Raw genomic sequence first — 26,431 nt, 5'->3', positions numbered from 1 at the left:
AATTGCACAGGTCACATTCTTTAACTACAATGCTGCTAATAAACAAAAGCTGAAATAAGCCTCTAACCACTTGAAAATTAAAAACAGAACAAATGGAAAACTTTCAGCTACACAGTTCTGAGGTAAAGGACAAATGAAGAAGTACAATTAGACAATAATGACATTGAGGATGCTAGTTATCAAAAGTTATAGGATATGACCAAAATTATACTGAGAGAAAATGTATAACTTTAAATACTTTTATTTGTAAACAAGAAATAAATTGCATACAAAACTTAATTCAATAATTAGAAAAATGAATATGCTTAATGTAAAGCAAAGAAAGATTATAGCAGAGCTTAAAAATAATGAAAGAAAAGCAATATATTAATAGACAAGCTGTTAGCAACTCAAATCAAGAATTAGGAGAAAACATAAGCACACAAAATGAGGAATTAGAAAAAAGATTTAGCAATACATATTAAAGGGAAGTATAAAATTCTACTACAGCGTAACAAATTTGAAAATATCAATGGAATAGATGATTTTCTGAGTGAATATAAATTATCATAACTGACTCAAGAAGAAGTAGAAAGTATGAATAGCCCATTGATCAGGGTAAGAAATATAAAAATCTGTGCCATTTATACCTTAGTAAATGTCTGACTCCATATTTTTTTATTGTGGTAAAATATACATATAACATAAAAAATTTATCATTTTAACTGCCTTTAAGTATGCAATTCAATGGCATTAAGTACATTCACAATGTTGTGCGACCTCAGCAATATCCATTTCCAGAACTATTTCCTCATCCCGGACAAACTCTTAAATGATAACTCCTTATTTCCGTCTCTCCCTGTCTTGCCCTCGGTAACCTCTATTCTACTTTCTGTCTGCATGAATTTGCCTATTTTAGGTATCTCAAATATGTGGAATCATAAAATATTTGCCCTTTTGTTTCTGGCTTATGCCTCTTTAGCATAATGTTTTGAAGGTTCATCTATGTTGTAGTATGTATCAGAATTTAATCCTTTGTTATGGCTGAATAATATTCCATTGTATGTGTTAGTACATATCACATTTTGTTTATTCATTTATCTGCCAGTGGATGTTTAGGTTGTTTCCACCTTATGGCTATTATGAATAATCCTTCTGTGAACATTGGTATATACATATATGTGTAAATCTTTGCTTTCGATTCTTTTGGGTATGTATCTAGCAGTAGAATTGCTGGGTCAGGAGTGGAATGCCTGAATGTGGTAATTCTATGTTGAACTTTTTGAGGAACTGTATCCTGTTTTCCATAGCATTGCACCATTTCACATTCCCACCAGCAAGCACTCCAATTTTTCCATATCTTTGCCAACACTAGTTATTTTCTCTCTGTGTATTTATTTATTTAAATAATAGCCATCCTAATGGGTGTGAGGTAGTAGCTCATCGTGGTTTTGTTTGTACTTTCCTGATGACTAGTGACGTTGACCATCTTTTCTAGAGCTTATTGGCCATCTGTGTATCTTCTTTGGAGAAATGTCTGTTCAAGTCCTTTGCCCATTTTTGAACGGGTTTTTTTTGGTTATTGTTGCTACTGTTGAATTGTAAAAATTCTTTATATATTCTGAGTATTAACCTCTTATCATATATATAATTTTCAAATATTTTCTCCTGCTTTATGGGCTGTCTTTTCACTATTGTAATAGTAATTTTTTTGTGCACAAAAGTATTAAATTTTGAGATAGTCTGATTTATCTGTTCTTCCTTTTGTTTTCTATACTTTTGGTGTGATATCTAAGAAATCATTGCCAAATCAAATGTCTTGAAGATTTCTAGTACAAGAACATGGGATTTTTTTTCATTTATTTATATCTTCTTTAATTTTTTTCAGCAGTGTTTTGTAGTTTTCAGGGCTCAAGTCTTTTGGCTCCTTGATTAAATTTATTTCTGACTGTTTTATTCTTTTCAAGGCTACTGTGGTTTTACTTTTCAGATTGTTCATTGTTAGAGTATAGAAATGCAACTGATTTTGTGTATTGAATTTGTATCTTGCAACTTTGCCAAAGGGTGTTTGGTACCTTCCTCATAGTGCTATTGTGAGGATTCAATAAGGAACTATGTGTGTGCACCCATTTCTGTGCCTGGTACATAGTGGGCATGGAGGAAAGATATCCTTTCCTTATGAACTGTCAGAACTGTCTATATTCGGGAGCCTGACTTCCATGAAGGGAGAGGTTCTTATCTCACAGCTACCTTCCAGGGGAGTGAGAATAGAACATGTCCACAAGGTCCAAAAGTAGTGGACTTATGTGGAAGGTCCCATGTGCAAGGTAGTGGATAACTTTGTGCCGATGAGTTGTTTTACCAGCAATGCTGAGACTAGTAAAATGGATCCCAATTCACAGCTTAATGGGGCTGTTCCTCATCAAAAAATCTTTCTTTTTCTCTCCATTAAGTTTCATAACAGGAAGGATAGTATTTGTTTTTTTTTTCTTTATTGCATTGGGTCCCTAGTTTCTAGCATAGTGCCTGGTACTTAGAATGTGCTTAATCAATAAATATTTGTAGAATAGAGGAGTGGAATGTGGAGACGATGGGGCTATGAGAAGGGGAAGTCAGCTTGGAGACCTTTTAGAGCAATACTATACTGTCCTGTTCATATGAACAGGGAAGGAAAATCTCTGTCTTTTTGACCTTTTCCCTAATCAGTTGGAAGCTTAGAGGAGTTGTTGGTGGTAGTGGTGGAGCAAGGGGAAGAGAAAGGGAACTTCTGAGAGGCCCTCCCTCACTTCTTTCTCCAGAGAGGAGCCAGCAGTCACTACTGACATCTAAGGGTACAGAAGGTTGTGTAGGGACCTCCTCACACTACACAGAGCTGCAGGGGTTCCTCATAAGCCACAGGCCCCAAGCAGTGCACCCCTGGGCTTTGGGTCAACACATGATTTGTGTAATTTCTGTCTCATGAGAATAGCTTTAGGACTTACAGAAGGTTGCATGAGCTACCACTCAAAGAAATGAGTGTTTCTATTTTTCATGTCTTTCCTTCTCTGCCTTTAGTTAAGCATTTTGCTTGATTCCAAGCAGCTACTGCAAAAGGCTAGACATAAGGCTTTAGCTCAGCTATTTGAGAGCCATCTGGGTTTCAACGTAGCCTTTAAAAAATGTTGTGTTACTAGAAATTCATGGGTAAACTATTGTGTGCTTTCATTTGCTGGACATATGCAGCCAAGTGGAACAGACAGTGCTTTTCTTTGTGATAATTATTTACATATTCCCTTGTTTTCCATTTATTCCAAATTGCCAGCTGTGCACTGGATGCTAGATACCCCCAACACTCCAGAGATGGGATCGTGGAGAAGGATCTCATGGGTGGGAGAAGATCATGTCTGAAAAGTTGGTTTCTTTTGATTAGCAAAACATCAACTCATCAGGCCCCCTGGCTCTACAGGAGACTGTGCATACTCTGAGCAGGACAGGAGGGAGGGGATCTCAGTGCTTCAGGATTTTCAGTCATGCTTCAATCCTGAAGAGGGTACAATGGGAGCGGTGGAGAGGGAGACTCGGGGTATAATGTGGAAGCTCTGATTGGACCTGGGCCAACTTCTTGGGTCAACCTATGGAGCAGGGTCCCTTAAGCACCAATTGCCACCTCCACATTTCTGCTGCACTGTGAGTCCACGTCTGCCTGTCAGGCATTGCCCATGGAATTCTCTGAGTCCTGGGATGTTTCATACACCAACCCGTGAGCCCCACCTCACACTGGAAGTGAAACTACATAAACTGTTGGGTGCCTGGGTCTTAGAAGATTTAAAGAAAATTGAAAGTAGAGTCCTTTAGATCAGTGGTCCCCAACCTTTTTGGCACCAGGGGTTGGTTTCATGGAAGACAATTTTTCCACGGACCAAGTGGGTGGGTGGCGGGGTGCGGGCAGGTAGGTAGAGCTCAGGCAGTGATGCGAACCTGGGGAGCGGCTGTAAATACAGATGAAGCTTCACTTGCTTGCCCGCCTGCCACTCACCTCCTGCAGTATGGCACTTTGGTTGCTAAGTTTCATGGAAGACAGTTATTCCACTGTCCTGGATGGGGAGGGGGGTGGCCACAGTGGAGCTCTGCAGCCTCGTCTCTAACAGGCTGCAGACTGGTACCTGTAGGGGTCTGCTGCCTGTGGGTTGGGGACCACAGTCTAGGTAACTAAAGGAAGAGGAAAGGGGGAAGCTTCCAAGTAGTGAGATCGATCAGCCTGACAAAGAGGCCCTTGTGTAGGGAGGGGTATAACTGATAGGCCCAGGATTCTAGTCACTTCCTTGTCTGTTTCTTCATGATCTTGAGCAAGTTGCTTGGTCTTGCTAAGCCTCAGTTTTATTTGAAAAACAAGAATCTTCTGGACCCTTCTAGATCTGACATTTTCTAATTTTCCCACAAGTTCTGGAGACAAGAACTTGCCCACTACTGACTGGAAAGAGCCAGTGCCCTGTCGTTCCACGGGGGCATGTATTTTCCTCTCTGGTTGGTTCTTAGGTCTGGTCATCTTTCCCTAGGGATGGATTTCTTGTCTCTCTGCGGCAGTCATCTTCCATTTATTCCTCCTTCAGTTCTTTTTTCTCTGCCCCCTGATTGACAAATGATGGGAAAACAGGCTCACGGCAGGAATGCGAGCTGGTTGTGGCTGAAGGAGGTTCTGCTCCAATCACCACAAAATTCTTAAACTGTGCGCCTGTGGAAGTATTGATTCTGATTTTATTTTCTCTTTTTGGTTAGGACTCTTAATGGAACTGCTGGTAGCCGCCATTACCACGAGTCACTCCTATTAAGTCCCAAACACACTTTGCTGAAATTTCCACTCTATCAATACCACCTAGTTTCAATGAGACGAGAAAGGTTACACACTTTATACATAAAAGTGGGTATTGAAAAATTCCTCTGGTCAACTCCAGGTCAGGGTCCAATTCACTGCACTTTATGAGAGTAATCCTTTCAGAGAGAGATTTTTTTCAGCCCATGAAGTGACTTTCACCAGATATGGGGGCCAGCTTGGATGTCAGCATGAAAACTCTTCTTTGTATGAAAAGCGGGTGGGAGTGGGAAGAGGCAGCCAGGCCCCTCTGCGTCTGGCTGCAGTTTGCGGGGAGGAAGAGGCTGGCGGTGGTGTGGTCCTACAGACACCCAAGCGGGGACTGCCAGATGCCTGGAGGGACTCTGCGTGCCGTTCCCTCCTCTGTTCTCTGTGACTGCCAGAGAACAAGCCTTCATTAAGTGCCTCCTAGCTAGTGGTTGTACAAACTTTATTTCGTGTCATTCATCCAATGACTGTTGAGTATATGCCACAAGCCAGGTGAGGGGCATCCAGTGGTGACGCCCCTTCCGCGGTGAAGCAGACACCAAGATGAGTGAGAGGTGTGAGAATTCATCGGGGGAAGTGAATTTCCCAATGGGGGAAAGTGGGCAGGGAGATGGGGGGCTGGGGAGGGTGGTGGCATCAGGGCTGTGGGCCAACTTTCCCCCACCCCCACCCTGGTGGGTCCCTGTTCTGCCACCCTCTATTTAAGTGATTGTGGACAAGTTAAATAATTTCTCTCAGTCTTATTTTCCTCATCTTTTAAGAGAATGTATTTATGTATTTATTTTTTGGTTTTTTAAACCTTTTCCTTTCTTTTTTTATTTGAGAATATTATGGGGGCAAAATAAGAATTTCTATCTCATGGGGTTGTATGTAGGAATGAATGAGATGATGCATAGAAAAAAGGCATGTCATGCAGTGCTTGGCACATAGTGAGCTCTCAAATGCTAATTCATACTAGGTTTTATTACGTCAGCAGTTCAAACTTTACTTTTTCAAATGAAATCTTCTTTAAACCTAAATATACAGAACAGATGAGCGTGGAGCTTTCTAGTGGAAGAAGAGCAGGAAGCCCTGTCTGCAGGGCCTCTGGGGCATCTCTGAGGAAGCCTAGGAATTGGAGAAACATAAGGTGGAATCACATCACACACACATATCGTGCATGTATATTTTTGAATGTTTATGTTGATGTATTATTCACATGGTTAATTTTTATTATTTTATAATAATTTTTAATAATTAAAATTATTTAAAACATACAGTAAGATTGACCTTTTGAGAACGTATGGTTCCGTGAGTTTTAACATAGGTATAGATTTGTGTAACCAGCACTACCATGTTACCCTTTTATCATCACACCCTCCCCACTCCTAACCTCTGGCAACTGCTGGTCTGTTCTCTGTCACCATAATTTTGTCTTTCTGAGAACGTCAAATACGTGGAATCATTTGGCCTTTTGGGACTGGCTTCTTCCATTCAGCATAAAGCCTTTGTGATTCATCCAAGTTGCGTGTATCAATAGTTGATTTCTTGTCTTGCTGAGGGCTCTCCCAACGTATGGAAGCCCCATGGTTTGCTTACCCACTCTCCTGTTAAAAGAACTTTGGGCTGTTTCCAGTTTAGAACAATACCTGGTACATAGTTGGGGGTGATCAATAAATGGGAGCGGCTATTAATATTATGGAGGCTGAGATGGGAGCTCACATTTCAGTGCACTTGAGGGGGTTATTATATGTTTTCTTTCTTTTTAAACCCTGCACTTTGGTTTTCTACTACAATCATTTTCCTGCTTTTAAGTCACGGAATGCAATGAGTCAAAATTCATTTTCTTTGGGTCTCAGTGGCCAGTGAGGGGAGGAAGCTGCCTGATAGTGCCTTTTCTTTACCAGTTTTCACTAAGTGTCTCTCCCCAAGGTCAGATTCCCCCCCACAGCCACCCCCACCCCAGTCATAAGCAACGACTTCAGGACTAAACTCTATCATTGATTGTAGCTAAATGCATGCCTAAGACTGTAGTTTGCATTGCCTCACTTTCTCTCCCAGATGTTTCTACTTTATATTAAGCCATTTATCAACAGTGTGCCCTTCTATCCATCCCAGCTGACACTTCTCAAGCATTTTAGCAACTCTGACATCCTTCTTTATTTAGCAACTTCATTATTTCAGTCCCAAGCTGTTAAACATTCATCTTCACTAATATCAACATTATTAGGATTTGTTTGAATAATGAAGACACAGATGCTATTTAAAACTGCCACTGGAGTTTGACGACGTGGAGCTGGTTAAATTGAAGGCCTTCTATTCCACTGGGCCTTCAGGGGTTTGGTCTGGCCACTCGAAGGCAGTTTGGCGCAGAGTTTGTCACTAGGAGCCGGGGAGAGCTGAAAAAACTCTATCTTATGGAGAGAGAAGAATTTGGAGTTCCCAAGGGGCAATCCTAGAGGGTGAGAGTCAGGAAGAACAAAGGAAAGGTAGGCAAGAGAGAAAAACCTATGCTAGGGCACTACGCTTGGGACTGCGTGGGGTGAGGTAGCCCGTGAAAAGTTCCTGGGGGTGGATTTTCACTATTAGGGTGTTGGAGGTATAAACTATCAATTAACCACCCCTCCTGCCCTCTGGGTTCTAAGTGGTTGAGAATAGATACTAGGAGACCAATGTGGCAAGGTTGTTCTCCAAAGAAAAAGGCTATCTGGTGTTCAAGGTGAAACTGTCTATATAGAGTCCTTTTCTATCCCTTCTGTCCTTGTAATAACATCTAATACCCACCTAAATGACTTCTGAGAATGATTTCACCCTGGAAAACACAACAGCTCGTTCTCATTTCCATGTCAACAGGAAGCGGGGAGGGGAGAGACAGTAGACGTTGGTAGCAGAAAAGATGAATAACATGATTTAATTTGGTGAAAGCAGGAGTTTGGATCCAGAGGGGGGCCACCCCCGCCTTTGCTCCCCACCAAAAACCCATCTCAAGTGGAGAAGAGCTTTATACTCCCATGGGAGGTGGAATGAGGGGTGTTAGGGACTGAGTTCTGTCCCATCAAAATTCATATGTTGGAGTTCTAACAGCCACAACTTTAGATAGGGCCTTTAGGGAGGTAATGAAGGTTAAATGAGGTCATGGGGAGTGTCTAATCCAGTAGGCCTGGTGTCTTTACAAGAAGAGGAAGAAGAGACACCAGGGAAGGCCACGCACAGAGAAAAGGCTGTGCTTGAGGACACAGTGAGAGGGATATCCGCAAGTCTAGGAGAGAGGCCTCAGGAGAAACCAACCCTGCTGGCACCTTGATCTTGGACTTCCAGTCTCCAGAACTGTGAGAAGTAAATTTCTGTCGGTGAAGCCATGCAGTCTATGGTATTTTGTTATGAGAAGGGATTAGGCGGTGTCACCTAGATCTCAAGAGGCAGGCAGATCTCAGCTGACATCTGGGTCTTTTAAATAAGGAATGCCGTCTCCATGCCATCTTACACAGAGCATGACAAAAAGGCAGTTGAGGTGTAGGGGCAAAGCACTCCAGAAGACCTGGCCACTGCCTTTGATTGAACGCTCACCAGGCTGCGACCTTGGACAGCAATCTGTCTGAGCCTCACTTTTCTCCAGCAGCGAAAGGATAGTAAACCTTGTCATGACTGCTTTATAGAGCTCCGTGGAACCAGAGAGAGTACATGAAAGCTCTTTATTACTTGGAAAGCATGATTGGTAAACTGATTAGCTTCTCTCGCCTCATTTATCTTTTACCCAGGAGCTGGCGGAACCACTTGGTTGTTGAATCAGGGAAAGTGAGCAAATGACTATTGCTACGGAGATGACCGACTGTAGAAGTATCTCTGTCATTTCTTACAGAAGAACAAAAGGCATCCCTTCAATAAAGAATGAACAGCAGAAATCCCTTTTACTTATAAAACATTGTGAGACAATACTCTTGAGTCATCACTAGTAAAGAAAATTCCAGTGTTTTGGCTGCTTTCATAAATAATTATGGCTTCTACTGGTAAAAACTTTTCCAAAAAACATTTTGGAAAAAATGTATCAAGATCCTTAAAAAATATTCATACTCTTTGACACAGTAGTTCCATTTATAATTTATTCTAAAGAAATAATCTGAAATGCAGAAACCTGCATGCTTATTTCCTGCAGCTTTTTTTTACTACGGTGTAAATTTGGAAATACCCTAAACACCTAAGGTTAGGAGAATGGCTAAATAAGTTGTGGCACAGCCATATAAGGGGAGATTATGTTGTCATTAAAAATATTTATATAAAAGGATATATCATTGGACGAGAAAGGCAGAATGTAAACAAAATTGGAAGGAAATACAACAAAATGGTAGCAGTGGTCGGGACTAGAATTATTTATTCTTATTTTCTGCTTTATATCTCTGTTTTTGATAAATTTTCCATAGTGAACATATATTATTTTTATGATCAGGAAAAATAATAAAGAAGTAAAATTCAAATAGGAGGATAAGGATGACAGTATATAAATAATATCCTCTCCTATGACATGGATACTTTTCTGGGTACCTGTATACCACACAGGAAATGTGAAGGTCAAATGAAATAATGTATAAAAATATTTGTCCTTTCCCCATATTCCTTCCTCAGCCCATAAGAGAACAGACAGCACTGCTGCCCAGCCAGCAGGGAAGAGCCTCTCCTCCTCCTTCCACCAGTTCATTCCTCACCCCTTTCCAGTGGGGGGTGTGGGCATAGCTAGCCTGACTGGTAAAGTGGGTGAAGCCACTGACATTCATTGGCCTAGTTTATCTCTTGGTGGGGTTCATGTGTCCTGCTGCCCTCTTGGACTAACTTGGGGGTTCCCAACCCTAGCTGCACATTAGAATCACCTGGGGAAATTTTAAAAACTATTGCTGCCTCAGCCCCACCTCCAATGATTCAGACTTAAATGGTCTTGGGTAAGGCCCGGGCAATGGTGTTTTTAAAAGCTCTCAGGTGATTTTAAGGTGTAGTCATGGCAGAGAAACCCTGCAGTGATTCCATCAGGCTCTTTGGACTCCCAGTCTTTGGGCGGTGGGGCACATACAGGTGGGACCTGCCTCTTGCTCCCCCATCCAGGTCTTGGCTCTTTCTTTGCCAGCTTCTTAGCCTGGGAAGGGGGCAGGGGGACCAGGTCAGCCCGTTCCCAGGGGCTGACTGTCTTCAGTTGCAAGGCAGGGAGCAGAAAGCACATTTGGGGCCTCTTTCTGATGGGTTCTCCTAGCTATTTTTATCATCAATGAAGCTGATGAGATTCTGAGTCTCATCCATTCTCAATCAGTTAGAGCCCCGAGGGCGGGAGGGGGAGTTAATTGGCAGTTTACATCTCCAACACCACAATGAGGTGCGACTGCTGTGTCACGGAAACAGGGAAAGTAGGGAGGAGCTCTGCAAAGGGAAGCAAAGGGAGGACTCACCAAGCTGGGCTCTGGATGGAGCATATGAACCTACTAGGCCCTGAAGGTAAAGGAGGGGGATACTTGAGACAGAGGGCAATAGAGGGAAGAGAAACTAGGTGTTTTTCCTCCTCTCTCTCACATACTACTCAGCACAACCCTCTGACACCACTTCATGGGGGAGTTTTCCCCACACACCAAGTAAGTCATTCTCCAGTAGACAGCAGCTGGTTATCCTCTGAGATCAATTCAGTTCTGACACTCTACCTGGGGACAGCGTCACATCCCACAGGTTGAGGTCTCAGTCCCATGGGACTACCCCCTCTCCCCGTCCACCTTCAGATGCCACCACAGGCTATAAACTGTGGTTACCATGGACCCTCACTGGGTTCGATTAATTTGCTAGGGCAGCTCACAAAACTCAGGGAGACCCCTTACTTATGCTTACTCATCTATTACAAAGGATGTCACAGAGGATACAGATGCACAGCCAAGTGGCAGAGACACACAGGGCAAGGCATGTGGGCAGGGTGGGGGAAGCTTCCATGCCCTCTCTGGGTGTGCCCCTCCAGGAACTTTCAGAAGCTTCCTGAACCTAGTCCTTTTGGGTTTTATGGAGGCTTCATTACATAGGCAAATTGATTAAATCATTAGCCACTGGTGATCAACTCAACCTTCTACCAGTCTTTCCTCTCTGAAGGTCAGGTGTGGGCTGAAAGTGCCAACCCTCTAATCACGTGGCTGGTTCCCCTGGCAACCAGCCCCCATCCTGAGGCTCACCACGAGCCAGCACAGAGTCACCTCATTAGAACAAAAGAGGCTCTTATTACCCAGGAAATTCGAAGAGATTTAGGAGCTCTGTGTCAGGAACTAGAGTCAAAGAAAAAGAAATTCTTCTAGCACTCTCATCTACAAGGGTTTCAGGACCTCTGTGCTAGGAAACAGGGATGAAAACCAAATATATATATATCTTAAGTCACAATGTTATAGGGAGAAAGTGTGGAAATGCAAAAATCCTTACAGGGTCCTGGGTTCAATAGGAAGGCTTGTGATTGAAGAAAATAGTGAACATCTGGGAAATGTCACATGAGACTAGAAATATTACAGTCTGCATTCCATCCTGGGATGATCTGACCACTGAAATGAATTTTTTTAAATATTTGTGTATATTAAGATGTACTTTGTGTTGTAAAGCTCTAGGGATTTTGACAAAAGCACACTGCATGCATCCACCATTACATTATCATACAGAATAGTTTCACCTCCCCCCAAAAAACAACAAAAAACCCTCTCCTCTCCTAACCCCTGATTTGTTTACCAGCTTAGTAGTTCTGCTTTTTGAGAATGTCATATGAATGAAATCTTTTCATATGGGCATCTTTCACTTCGCAACATTCATTAAAGATTCAGTCATCACTTTGAAAAACTTGATAGGTCATTTTCATCACTGAATATTATTCCACTGGATGGATGTACCACAGTTTGTTTATGCATCCCCTGTTGCAAGACAGCAATCTTGGTTGCTTCCAGTTATTGATGATTATGAATGAAGGTGCTATAAGTGTTTCTTTGTAGGTTTTATCAAAGAATAACTGCACTGGGCAAGCTGAACAGGCAAGGAGGACTTTATTCAAGACTGTTAAAATAGGGGAGAGATTGAAATCAGTTGTGCTGAAACAAAGGTTGGGGGAGGTTTTAAGCGCTGCGGTGAGCTGGTAAAAAAGTACTGAAGGACGTTAGGGTGAAGGTTGGCCAGTGGGATGAGGGCATCTGCTTTTGCTAATTAGCACTGTAGAGGTCGGGCTCTTTCCCCAGCGACTGGGAAACGGGCACTGTTTGGGATGACTTGAGATATTTTTGGAGTGTAAAACTGGCAGGAGGCTTGGAGAATGTTTACATCTCAAAGTGGTAGAGAAAGAATTTACAATAGCAAGTTTTCTAAAGTATTAATAAATGATCTAAGAAAAGGAAGGTTAGGGGCTTACAGTCAGGAATAAACCTGTCTAAAGTGTAGTCAAGCTGAGGGGAATGTTCAAGCCATTCTTGGTCAGTTTTTTTTTTTTTTTGGTATGGACTTAAGTTTTCAAATCCATTGAGTAAATACCAAGGAGTGTGATTGCTGGATTGTGTAGTAAGACCATGTTTAACTTTGTAAGAAACGGCCAAACCATCTTCCATAGTGACTGCACCTTATTCCCTTCCCACCAGCAGTGAATGGGAATTCCTGTGCCTTCACATCCAGCCAGTGGCGTTGCCCATTTTTCTTTTTTAATTTTAGCTATTTATTTATTTTTTCCTGGTACTTTTTAATAATTTTATTTCAGAATATTATGGGCTCCAAAGGTTTTGGTTACATAAATTGGTTTTGTACTGTTTGAGTCAAAGTTATAAGTGTGCCCATCCCCCAGATAGTGTGCATTGTACCACTTTAGGTGTGAATATACCCACCCTCCTCCTCCTCCCTCCTGCTTGATTTCTGATGAATGTTGTTTCCATATGTGCAAATAAGTGTTGATTGATTAGTTCCAATTAATGGTGAGTACATGTGGTGCTAGGTAGGTAGGTAGGTAGATAGTTAGCATCTCCGGCTCTTCTCAGGACAAGGGAGCCGTGCTTTGGTGGTGTTTCAAGCAATTGCTCCACCTGGGAAGAAGGCTAAGGGCAGCTACTCCATTTTGGTGTTGCCCCACCCTTAATCCTATCCTGAGTAACTGCTACACCTGGGGAAGGAGGGAAATGCTTTCTCAATCTGGGAATTCCCCAGCTCAGGCATGATAGGATTTAGAAAGTGACCTAGAGTAACGTAAGGGTAATTATTATGCCATTAGCTTGAATTACATTTTGGTCCTCCCCACCCCCCCAGCCACCCCACGGGCTTTCGGAGAGGGCGCTCATAGACACAGGTGGGATTTTGAGGACACCTGTTGATCATTTGATAACATCCCACGCCTCCCAAGAACGCTACCCGGGACTGGGCTAATAAAAGGAGACAATCCGAGAAGCGAGAGTGACTCAGAGAGTGGGTGAGTGAGTTGGTCTGTCTCTCTCCATTCACGGAGACAGACCCGTTTTGCTCTACAATAAAGAGCTGCTCGAGTGAAATTGCTTCCTGACTGGGGTTACTCCATCATCATGTCCATGCTGGTGATTTTTTCTAAGCAAGGAGTCACAGGACCAGGATAATAGTCTGGACTGGAGACTTTGGTGTGTCTGGTCATTCCTCGGCCAAGAGCACACCAAGAAGCAAAGGCTACCCTGACGTCTTTGGTGCCGTGCCTTGGACTTCCCTGGCATTCTTGTGCTACTTCACTCAGAAGAATGGCCTCCACTTCCATCCAGGTTAATACAAGAGGTATGAGTTTACCATTTTTTATGGCTGAGTAGTACTCCATGGTATACATATGTCACATTTTATTAATCCTTGTGTATTGATGGGCACTTGGATTGTTTCCACATCTTTGCAATTGTGAATTGTGCTGCTACAAACATTCCAGTGCAAATGTCTGTTTTTCCTTTGGGTAAATATGCAGTAGTGGGATTATTGGATCAAATGGCATTACTAGTTCTACTTTTAGCTCTTTGAGGTATCTCTGTACTGCTTTCCATAGAGGTTGTACTAGTTTGCAGTCCCACCAACTGTGTATGAGTGTTCCCATCTCTCCTTATCCACACCAGCATTTGTTGTTTTGGGACTTTTTGATAAAAGTCATTCTCACTGGAGTTAAGTGATATCTCATTGTGGTTTTGATTTGCATTTCCCTGATGATTACAGGTGTTTGAGCATTTATTCATATGTTTGTTGGCCATGCCAAGTTACTGTTATTTAAAAAAATATTAGGAGAAAGAACTTCATTGAAGCAATGCTTGAATGTTTTCTAAAAATTATGTATTCTGAAAGTTATTGAAAAATCATCAGAATTGACAATGATTTGAGCTCTAACTCTATGCCACTGGGCCAAGCATGTGAAATGCATAAGCAATGCTAGAAGGGAGGAAATGTTATTATACCCATTTCACAGATGAGTAAAGTGTGGCTTAGAAAAGTTAGGTAATGCCCAAGACATGAGATAGTATTGTAGGGGATGAAACTGAGACTTTGCTTCAAAGGCCCTGTTCGCATCAAAATACCTTAATGCCTTTTCTGTATATAGAAATATAGGCTGCTATAAAGAAGAAAGAAATCAAAGCATTCACAATCCCATCCACCAAAGAAAATTGCTGTTAATATTTTGGCATAGAATCTTCCAGATATTTTCTATATGTTTTAAATTTTTTTTTTTCCATTTTTCTTCCATAATGTTTTATGGGCATCTTTCCATATCAATAAATACCATTCCAAATGACGAACTTTTAAAAATGACTGTATAGTGTTCCATTGTATAAATGCACCGTAATTTTTAAAACCAATCCACACTTCCTAGGCATTGCCAATATTTTGCCCTGCTAAACAATGCTGTGATGAACATACCTGTGTGCGCATTTCTGAGCATTTGTCCAACAGACTCCATAGCATACATTGCCAAAAGTGGAATGGGGAGTTGAAGTAGCTATAAACACTTTAAACATACAACATGTTCATTGACAAATTACCTTGCAGAGGGGATACGTGGATTCATGTTCCCACCAGTGGGACTCTTTCTGAGAAAGTTTAAAAAGCACCATTTAGAATAACCCCTTTCTTCTTTCCTTTTCCTCTGACTCCCTGGCACTCATTTTGATGTCTGTCCCTCTTAATTTTGGGGTTTGCAAACTGTCTTTGGCTCCCGTGGGTTTGAGGCCTCTGGATGCCCTCCAAATGTTTTGTTTTAATTGTTTAAAAATTGCTTTATTGAGGCACATTTTGCATATCATATGTCACTCTTTTGAAGTGTACAATTGAATGATTTTTTTAAATTAAATTTACCAAGTTGTCCATCCATCACCATAAATCAGATTAGAATATTTTCGTCATCTCAGTAAGATCCCTCATGCATATTTACTGGGAATATTCCTTTCTCTCTTCTCCATCCTTGCCCCAGGTAAGCAGTAATTTACTTTCTGTCTCTATAGCTTTGCTGTTTCTGGCTATTTCATATACATGGAATCATACCATATGTGGTCTCTTGTCCCTGGCTGCTTTTAACGAGCACAAAGTTTTTGAGGTTTATCCCAGTCATAGCATGTATAGGTAGCACATTCCTTTCTATTGCTGAATAGTTTGCACTATATATATATATATGTATATATATATATATGTATATATATATATATATATATATATACACACACTATGGTTTACCTATTCATTCACCAGTTGATGGACATTTGGGTTGTTTCCAATTTTTTGAAATTATCAATGATGCTGCTAAGAACATTCATGTACAAGTAAGTCTGTGTGCACATGTTTTCATTTTTTGTAGGTAGTACCTAAAAGTGGAATTGCTGAATCATACGGAAAATTCATGTTTTGCTTTTTTTTTTTTTTTTTTGGTGATAGTTTTGCTCTGTCGCCTTGGGTAGAGTGTAGTGGCATAATCATAGCTCACTGGCTCACTGCAACCTTCAACTCCTGGGCTCAAGTGATCCTCCTTCCTCAGCCTCCCCAGTGAGTAGCTGGGACTACAGGCCCGCACCCCCATGCCTGTCTAATTTTTTCTATTTTTGGTAGAGACAGGGTTTTGCTCTTGCTCAGGCTGGTCTCTGACTCCTTGAACTTCAAGCGATCCTCCCACCTTGGCCTCCCAGAGTGCTAAGATTACAGGTGTGAGCCACCACGCCTGGCCCCCACGTTTCACTTTAAGAAACTGCCAAACTGTTTTCCAAAGCAGATGTGTCTTTTTATATTCCCACCAGCAATGCATGAGGGTTTCTGGTTATCCACATCCCCACCAACATCTATTATTGCCTGTCTTTTTTATTATAGTCATTAGTGGGTATGAAATGGTATCTCATTGTGGTTTTAATTTGCACTTCTCTAATGACTAATAATATTGAGCATTTTTATGTGCTTTAAATTTTTTAAAATTAAAGATATCCATTGTAGAAAATTAAAAATATACTAAGTCAAAGAAAAAAACCCTTGTATTTTCACAATTTTGATATAACCATTGTTACTGTCTGACATGTTTTTTCAGTCATATGTGTGTCTTTTTTACAAATTGGGGTCTTGCTATATATACTGTTCAGAAAATTGTTCTTCCACATTTTGTTATGTCATTTGATATTCTTCTATAACTCTGGTTTTAACCTCTCCCTCTTCAATATAATCATGCTAATCATTTTTAAAAATGAACTTTTTTTGTGGAAACCCAATATACAAAATGGAAAACAGAGCTTCTCTGAATAAAGGTTGGGTGGAGTAAGTCATGCCATATCACCTCCTTGTTGCTTCTGAAAGCCAGTTTTCAAATTGCTCTTGTATATTATTTTTAATGACTGCAATTCATTCTGTACTGTTGGACATTGGGATTATGAAGTGGCTAAGAAGATAGGAGCCAGTTTTTTTGGCTTTGAGTCCCAGCTCTGCTACATATTAGCAATGTATTCAACAGCGCCCTTGGCCTTGGTTTCTTTGTTCATAAAATGGGAATAATAGTACCCACGGCCATAGGAGAGCTCTACAGGCGTATGTGCATGATTACAATGATTTTGCCTACCTCAGTTTTGAGTTACTTAATTTCATATTTGCATAACATAAAATTTAAAATTAATAATTTTTAAAACAGACTTGAATATGCTAATAATCATTGGTTCTCTCAGTAGGCCACATGAACTGATCAGTGGGGTGGTTCAGAGCGAGAAAGATTATACTCTAATTCTCAATATACAGACATGAGGTCCTGGAAAATTTACCTTTAGTATTGTGACAATTTCTTCAAAGGCATTTTTTGCTGACTTTTGTGAAATGAGAGATTGAAAGGAAAGGTATTACCTTTAAATTTAGAAAAAAACCATTCAAAATGTTAATTATTGTGTCCATAACGTAACATCGGACCATCATCTGCCCCAGAACACTGTGATGCCACAGCAGTGTTCCTTCAAAAAAGTTTTTCAAGAAGAGAGTTTCCTCCCAAAGAAAAGTTCTAATGCTAACATGTGTGGCTTGTTTTGGAAGGAGATAACTCCTACAATGTTTGCACTTTGTTTTACAACACGTATTCAAATTTAAACCATATGTACACTTTAAATTGCTTCCTTTTTATTTTCCCTGAGACCTAGATTTTTCAATGAAGGGCTTGTTGACTAAATGAATAATGGACTGTCTTTTATTTAGATCTGCTTGTATGTCCTATACTGTAGTAACAATTTATCGCTTTTGTCATATAAATCCTGCATGTTTGCTGTATTGCTAGACATTTTGTGACTTTTGGTTAATGTTACAAATGGAATGTTTACTCTATTATCCCATTACATTTCCAACTGGTTATTATTGATATGGTTGATACGCAAATGAAGCTGAACTGCCACAGGGTAGATTTCAGTAGTGTTAGATTTAGTAGAACACAAGGCTAATATTCAAAAGCGTTGAAAAACAATTAAAATCTTTCCTGAAGGCTCACAGAATGGTGGAAGGGGACCATTACATTGCCTGGCTTGCAGCAGAGCAGGCTACAAGGCTCTTCATTGGGCACCTATCCTGCCAGCTGTGCATTCCCCCTCTCTCTAGTCTCCTCTTTCAGATCTATTCTGCTCTTCCTTGGGTAGCTCCAGGCCCTTTTGCATGTCACCCAAAGTAGTATTTCTAGTTTTATTCCAACTCTGCCTGTCTATCCATTACTCTGATCAGCACCACCCAAGCTGAGACCCTTGGTCACTGGAGCAAAAAATCATCCTGTATTGGTTATCTATTGCTGCATGACAAATGACCCCAACCTTAGTGCCTTAAAACATGGGTTGTTATCTCACACTTTCTCTGAGACAGCAATCTGGGAGCAGCTTAGCTGCATGGTTCTGGGGCAGACTCTCTCACGAGGCTGCAGTCATCTCAAGACTCAGTTGGTGGAGAGGAGCTGCTTCCAAGCTCTCGCACATGGTGGTTCAAATGTTTTGTCCCCTCTACATTCATGTGCTGGAGGCTTAATTCCCAATACAACAGCATCGGGAGGTGGGACCTAATGGCTGGTGTTTAGGTTATGATGCCCTTGTGAATGCATTAATGCCCTGCAGACAGGGCTGGTGGGACTGGGGTTGCTCTCCTTTGTTCTTCTGCTGTGTGAAGACACACATTCCCCCCTCCAGAGGACGCAGCATTCAACGCATCCTCTTGGAAGCAGAGAGACTGAGGCCTAATCTACTGGCACCTTGACCTTGCACCTCCCAGCCTCCAAACTGTGAGATATAAACTTCTGTTCTTCATTAATTAATCAATCTGTGGTATTCTGTTACAGCAGCACAAAATAGACTAAGACACTTGCTATGTGGGCTTCTATATAGGCTAAGTGTCTTCATGGTATGGTAGCTATTAATAGCTTTCCCCAGGGCAAGTGATGAGAGAGAGAGAGAGACCCCAAGCCAGAAGACAGGGAGAGTAGAATTAAACTTCACTTCTTGAGGGAAGTATTAAAGAATTGTGGACCAATAGCTTTCAAACCATTAAGGATTCTTTTGTATAGTGGGTTGGGAAAGAATGTAAATTATTAGGCTATTTTTTCCAGACTTGGCATGCACAAAAAGCTATTGGCTATTGATTGCTGTGTTTGTATTGTGTAATTAGCCAGCTTACTAAACTCCTGCTAGAGCAAAATTTTCAGTTAATTCTTTTGGGGTTTCCAGGTAGATAATCATGTTTTTCTTTTCCTCTAATATTTATACTGCTTTTTATGCCCTTCTGATTTTCCCAATCACTGGCTAGGATTACCCAAATAATAACAAAAAATAATAATGATAAATAATGGTGTGTAATAGTGGATATCCTTGTTTTATTCCTCACCTCGATGGGAATGCCATTAATATTTCATTGATAAGAATGATGTTGGCTGCTCCTTGGTTTATTATGTTAAGGAAGCACCTTTTTTGTGCTAGTTTACTAAGAATTTTTACCTCTTTCTGGTTTTCGGAGCTTGGTTTTGTTGTAAGGTTTTAGGCGTTTCACACTCTGGTATTTCCTGAAGCTTGTGGGGAATGCAGACCCTCAGGCTCCACCCAGACCTACAAAATCAGAATCTGCATTTTAACAAAATCCAAAGGCGGTTTTCATGCACAGTAAGGTTTGAGAAGTGCTGGTCTAAAGCACCTTGGCTGCACATTAAATCGTCTGGAGAGCTTTAAAAAAAACCCAAAGTGCTCAGGCCACACCCTAGACCAGTGGGTTTCAACTATGTTGATTTCCCCCCACACTTGCTCAGCATTTGCCCATGTCTGGAGACAGCTGTGGTTGTCACAAGCGGGTTGCAGGTGCTACTGGCATCTAGTGGGTTGAGGCCAGGGTTGCTGGTAAGCTTCCTCCAGTGCTCAGAACAGCCCCTCACAAAAAAGTTATCCAGTCCAAAATGTTGATAATACCAACTTTGAGAAACTCTGCTCCAGGATTTCTGAGGATAGGGTCCAGGCATCACATTTCTCAGTTTTCCTGTTGTTAGGACCCCGCCGGGGTAGTTGTTGATTGCATAGCTCCCCAGGCCCTTGCATGGGTGATTCTGGACTGGTGGCTCTGGGATGGGGCTGGATTCATAGTTAGTACAAGCATTCAAGTGATGCTTATCATCAGGGAAGTTTGGAAACACTAACCCAGGGGCAGGGAGGGCGTAGATGCCAGGTTATATAAGTTAATTGAGAAAATCTGTTCTTAAAGATGTGCTAAGATTGAATCAGGATGGAGCTAGGACTTGGCACCTGGCCATACGTTTCCATGAGCCAGGATGGAGGGGGAACCCCTGCACACACTGCTCCCCACTGGGCAGCTGGGCCTCAACTGTATACCAGCTCTGTCCCAGGCTCCAATCTGGTACGTGTGTGTGTGTGTGTGTGTGTGTGGTGTGTGTGTGTGTGTGCGTGTCTCAGGGAGGAAGGGAGGGCTGTTATTTTGTCCACTTGAGCTAAGGTACCTACCACAGATTCATCTTGAAATGGATTCAGAAGCAGCATGTACATGACAGAGACAAATATAATACAGTGTCTCGGTGTTCACAGTCTTGACCTCCCTAGGGCTTTCTGAAAGGATCCCCAAATCACCTGCTGAGCTCCTGGTCTTTGCTGTGCTGATTAGGATAAAGGATGGGGAGGATCAGAGGAGGCTAAAGAGAAGTTATTGATTTACCGAGAGAGGGTGGGAGTGAGAGAATAGTGACGAGCAAAGTGAAGACTTTAGTTATTTTTCAGTGTGTGTATTTTTTGGATTGTGGTTTGGAAGGTTTTTGGAATGTAACATTGCAAAATGGCCATGAGGTGTTATACTCACAAGTTAAATGGTTCTGTGAACCTAATCCTGGTCCAACAGGACCAGTGTCTTCTCGGCTCAAACCTGCCCCTGTGCAGGTGGATGACCGACTGGACTTCCGTGTCCAGGAGGCTCAGTGACTCACTATACGGCCTTTCCTGCCCAATCCTGCTTCCTCTCCCGTCCCTTTTCAGGTGCTGGTCCTTAATAAACAATTTTTACCCCAAATTGACATCTCAGTGTCTGCTTCTGGTGAGCACCCCCCCACCCCCCACCAACCCTGTACTATGCCGTGTGGACCGTGTTGCTACAGGAGGACGTGTGCCTTGGCGCTTGCCTTTGGAGAAAGCTGATGGGTGATGTTCACTTCCCAGGGTGGTGGTGGTAGTTTCTGGTGATCAAAGCTATTTTGTAAGGGAAAGTGTTTTCTTATCATGACAATGTTCAGTGGTGGTGTTGTCTGATTATTGCCTTGGCTGGCCAAGGCAAACCTAGAGACCACCTTGGTTATCAGTGGGCAAAGTGGGCTTTCTGGAAATTTTTTTTGAGACGAGTTTCACTCTGTTGCCTGGGCTAGAGTGCTGTGGCATCAGCCTAGCTCACAGCAACCTCAAGCTACTGGGCTCAAGCGATCCTCCTGCCTCAGCCTCCCAAGTAGCTGGGACTACAGGCTTGTGCCACCATGTCTCTATTTTTAGTAGAGACAGGGTCTTGCTCTTGCTCAAGCTGCTCCCGAACTCCTGACTTCAAGTAATCCTCCCGCCTTGGCCTCCCAGAGTGCTAGGATTATAGGGATGAGCCCCCGCGCCTGGCCTGGAACATTTTTCCAGTATAAGAATATTCCAGAATTGATCTAAAGGTTCTCTCTGACCCTCTGTCTTTTGGCACTGTTTCTGCCGTTTGTAATTTTTCTGGCCCACATCCTATTTCTTCTTCCTTCTGCAAGGTGTGTGTCTTTCCAATGTGCAATTTCAACATGGGATGAGGAATTTTCAAGTAGATCTGGGTTTAGTGAGACAAATTAAAATCCAATTAAGGAAATAAAGTAGCGAATGGTGAAGTGTCTATGAGAGGTTGTTGGGGGGGTGGGTTGGGGATTGGTTTGAGCTCACAACACAGCTGAAAATTACCCGTAGGGGATGAACTCCACAGTGAAGGCTTAGAAGGCAAAGCAGAAAATAGGGGGTAATTACAGGCAAGAGTCTGTGACCTGCTCGATACAGAAGATGTAAGGAACAGGTTGCAAGGGAAATGCATTTGATTAAAAAGCAGCTTAACCTCTCCAAGAAGCCTGAAATGGGCAGGGGGGAGAAAAAAAGAAAAACATAAAGCTGTGAAACTTGAGGCAAATGAGAGACAGAATGTGGAAGCGAATGTATTTGTTTGTATATTTTCACAGGGAGATGGCTCAAGACCCGGCCCTGTTCTAGTAGATGCTCAACTTGGGATACAGACTCGAAGGTAGAAAGCACAGAGCCTGTCTGCAAGTGCTTGCAGACTGGCGGGGAGTGGGCAGGAGCATGTGGAGAGATACTGTCTTTGTCAGTTTGGGCTACTGTAACCTAGTCCCACAGAAAAGGTGGCTTAACAACAGATTTATTGCTGACAGTTCTGGAGGCTGGAAGTCTAAGATTGGGGTGCCAACATGGTCTCATTTGAGTGAGGACATTCTTCTGGGTTGCAAATGGCTCCCTTCTTGTGTCCTCACATGGTGGAGAGCAAAGGAGGGGGGCACACTTCTAAAAGGGCACTAATCCCATTCATGAGGGCCCCACCCTTGTGACCTAATCACTTCCTAAAGCTGCCACCTCCTAGTACCCTCACATTGGCAGTTAGGATTTCCGCACCTGAATTTTGAAGAGACACAACATTCAGTCCATGACAGATGTCCCCACTCCCCAAAGAGATGATCCTGGAATGATTCAGGCCGCATTCTCTCTGATGGACTGGTGGGCCCTTTGTTATTTATTGGGTGGAGTTGCTGACGATTTTTGAGAGGAAGAGGTTTGGGGTCCTTCCTGCTGAGCGGGGAGAGAATGAAATGGAGAAGTAAGGCTGGGATTAAGGTGAGGCAAGTGAGGCGCTTGCATCAGGCACAAAATTTAAAGAGGTGGCGAAGAATTCGGCAGTAATCCAGATAAATTATCTTGTAATGCAGTATTTGAAAAATTTAATACAAAAACTCATGAGCAAAACATCAAAATTTCAAATAAAGGCAAGGTCAGTCTCACTGTCATGCCAAGCCATCTTGAAGCCTGAGGCAAAAGAACAAATCACTAATACTGATCCTGTCTTTGAAGTTTTGATATTTTGTTTATCTTAGTATTCTTTGCATTAATTTTAATTTTTAAAAAATATCTCCTTGAACTCCTGTTTATCTTGATGACTGAATTTTTTGCCATCCCCTCAAAATCTGTGCCCAAGGCGAGTCCTAGCCCTGTGGAGACGAGAGAGGGATGGTGTTTGTCCCCAGGGTGGCCCCATGGGCGTGTTCTGAGGCCTCTGGAATGAGAGCTGCCAGTTGGAGGTAAAGGGACTGTTTCGTTTGTACTGGGATCTCGTGGGATTTGGGAAACAGGGGCTTCAGGCCCAGGGACAAATATGACAGAGCCTTGGGCATATCTGGAGGAATCCAGGGTGACTCTGTGTGGGAGGAACCGAAGGGAACACAACATCCTGTGGCCCCCGGAGGGCTGGGCAACGATGGAGTGTAGCTTCCATGAAGCTCGTGCCTTGCACAGTGGGGCAGTTTAAATTGTCATTCTCCTTCTGTGCACAGTGGGTGCTCAGTGTCCGCTGAGTGGAAGGATGAGTGCAATGTGTGACACGTGCTGTGTGTGATGTCCTGGAACCCAGGAGGAGATTTTTGAAAAGATCTAATTGCAAAATCATTATATCTCCCAGCCCCAAAAGAAGAAAGAATACTCCTCCACTTAAAAAAAAAATTGTGATAAAATATACATAGCACAAAATTAACCACCTTAACCCTTTTTAAGTGTTCAGTGGCATGAAGTACATTCACACTGTTGTGCAACCATCACCATCATCCACCTCCAGAAAATTGTCATCTTCACAAACAAACTCATTAAACAACTCCCCATTCTGCTCTCCCCTCAGCCCCTGGCAACCACTTTTCTACTTTGTGTCACGTGAATTTGACTACTGTAGGTATTGCATATAAGTGGAATCATGCAAAATGTGTCCTTTTGCAAATGGCTTGAGGTACTTAGCATAATGTCTTCGAGGTTCCGTCCTTTTCAATGTTGCATTGTGCATACGTAACCATATTTTGTTTATCCATTTATCTGTTGGTGGACACTGGGTTGCAAACATCTTTTCCTATTGTGAATAATGTTGCTATGAATATACTCTCCCACCTCTTACTCCTGGAGAAATAAAAAAGAGGCCCCTGCAGAGTGGTGCCTATGCTGATTCCATTTTATTCTTCGTTGTAGTCTTGGCTCCCTGCATGGAGTCAGCAACTTTGCTTCAAATCCTTTGAAGACCCATTGTGTTCTTGGCACCGGGTTTGGTGTTACAGATGCAAAATCAACTAAAACTTGCCCTTCCCCTCAAAGAACTCAGTTTAGTGTTGTGGGGAGGGGACTTAGGAAGCCTCTGCCGGTAGGTGTATCAGCAAAGGATTCTATGTGGATGTTAGGTTTGGTCAGAGAAGCAATTGCTTCTGTTTATTATTTTGGCCCTTGAGCAAGTGGGGAACTCCCGTGAGAGGAGAAGATTTGACTCAAGTGGGTGTTATAAGAAATGGGGACTTAAAGGAGATTTTGGAGTCTCAATCAATATCCCCTTTTGAATTTACGGATCATTCAAATTAGGTGGGTACTTCCAGTACCGTGACTAGATAATTCTAATGTTGTGGCCACTAAGCTTGGCATTCCCTGTCTGGGGGTTCCCGAGCTGGGGAGACAAAGGGGCTGCTGGGGAGACAAAGGGGCTGCTGAGGAGCCAGCTCAGTGAGTCTCACTCCCATCATCACTTATACACACACACCTGCGTCCTGGAAAGAGACGAACTTCAGGAAGTCCTTGAAACTGAGAGTCTGTTGGCTGATTTCACGGGGATGCTTCATGGCTGAGAGAAAACCATTCAGCCTATTAAAAGTCATATCCCCTCTTTAATGTGGATGATAAAACTTTAATTAAAGCGGTGATTAGAAACAGAATAATAATGACCACTAATAAAGTAGTTTATAGAAATCGATAGCTTTCCAAAGAGAAGCCCATGCAGTCTCTGGTAGGTTGCTGCAGGCAGCCCTGGAGCGTGGGCTCTGGGCAGGGTAAAAGGATTAGGGGAAGGGTTTACTGGAATAGAGAGATAACATAAAAGGCAATTTATAATGTGTGACTTCGAGCAATGAGCTGGGGAAAATGGAGAGCTGTGATGTGGATGGAATTCATTGCACCTTTGCATTATGAATGAGCTTTACAAGATTGCGGGTGACAGCAAGGATTTGGTTCCTTGTGTACAAATGAGCATCGTCTGCCCTGTTTTCCTTCTTTGTTGTGGTCCGTGTACCTTAGGATGAAGAGAGGCAGGACAAATAAGACCACATCTGAGAAAGCCTTCAGCAGTTGATGCCGTGTTAATAATGTAATAATAATAAAGGCCAGAGTAGTAATGACAATATAAATACAGTTAATAATAGGCGCCTGTTAGGTTCCAGCCACCTGCACATTTCACCTTTAATCCCAGTGACTCTCCTGCTGGGTAAATAGTATCGCTCGCTCTCCGCCAGATGATGGAGAAGGTGAGAAACAGGATTGGGAAGGGAATCCAGGCAAAATTTCCTGGAGGGAAAATTTTAAATTTAGGATTAGAAAGGCAGAGGGAAACTTGGTTCAGTAGAGGTAACACGGAGAGGGAATTTTATAGTGGGAAGAATTTCAGGAAGGTTCCGTTCACCTTCTCCCATGCTTCCCCACCCAATTCTTCCTGATGCAATGTGGGATACTGGAAAGTATCTGATACTTGGAATCAGGCAGATGTGAGGTCAGGTACCAGCTCTGATATGCACTGGCTGCTTGGCCCTGGGGAAGATATTTAGGCTGTTTGAACCTCAGTATTGTCACCAGTAAAATGGGGCTAATATTTACCTCACTGGGTTCTTATGAGCATTTAATGAGAGAATACTTGTAAAGCATCTAGCAGATAGAAGGTGCTTGAGGCATATTGGTTCCAAACTATTTCCCGGCTTGGCTGGAGCAGAGGGCTCACGTCACAGAGCACCATGAACAGGGCAGGGGCCACTGGGTGCTGGTGACGGAGGCCTTTGGGCTGGAAGTAGCCCATTTACTGCCCCATCATTCTTTGTCCCGTCACTGTTTTATCTTCATCACACTTACTACTCTTAGGGATTTTCTTGTTTAGAGACTGGTGTCTTCGTTTATTGTCTGCAACTCTCTGCAAATGAGCCTTTAGGCGCGACCCAGTCAGTTTTGCTGGGGCGGTGTTCTGACCTTACTCAGGGTGGATACGGCTCCCTGGTCCCTGCCTCCCATCCTCTCGTGCTTCCTCGGGGCTCTGCTCCAGTGGTTACTGCCTGTTCCCTACATGACTGGTTTCTCTCTGTCTGTGGGCTTCTATCCGCCAGCACACAGACAGCAGAAGGAGGTGCACATCCTGCCTTGGCCCCCGTGTCTCCAGCCCAGCTATCACCCCATTCCTCTGCCTCCCTTCATAAAGAGACAGAATTGTCTGTGCTCCCTGTCTCTCATTCCTCCCCTCCCATTTTCTTCTCATTGCTCCCCAGTAGGGCAGTGCCCCCATCACTTCATGGAAACTCCCTTTAATAAGGTGGTCAGTGACCACATCTAGCTGGGTCAGTGACCCAGTTAATCTTTGGACCAATCCCCA

General features: G+C 42.6%; 1 long non-coding RNA gene across 1 annotated transcript in view; it reads left to right on the top strand.

Annotated features, from left to right (window-relative positions):
- LOC123620221 overlaps positions 1 to 8,621 on the top strand; it is a 132,919-nt gene extending 124,298 nt beyond the window's left edge. Inside the window, exon 3 of the long non-coding RNA XR_006728788.1 lies at positions 8,554 to 8,621. This is a non-coding gene — a long non-coding RNA (uncharacterized LOC123620221). The remainder of the gene's footprint in view (positions 1 to 8,553) is intronic.
- Positions 8,622 to 26,431: the final 17,810 nt, after the last annotated feature.

Source organism: Lemur catta, chromosome 15, assembly GCF_020740605.2.
Source record: "Lemur catta isolate mLemCat1 chromosome 15, mLemCat1.pri, whole genome shotgun sequence".
NCBI lineage: Eukaryota > Metazoa > Chordata > Mammalia > Primates > Lemuridae > Lemur > Lemur catta.
The sequence above is the reverse complement of the archived record's forward strand: the minus strand, read 5'-3'. Positions and strand labels throughout refer to the sequence as shown.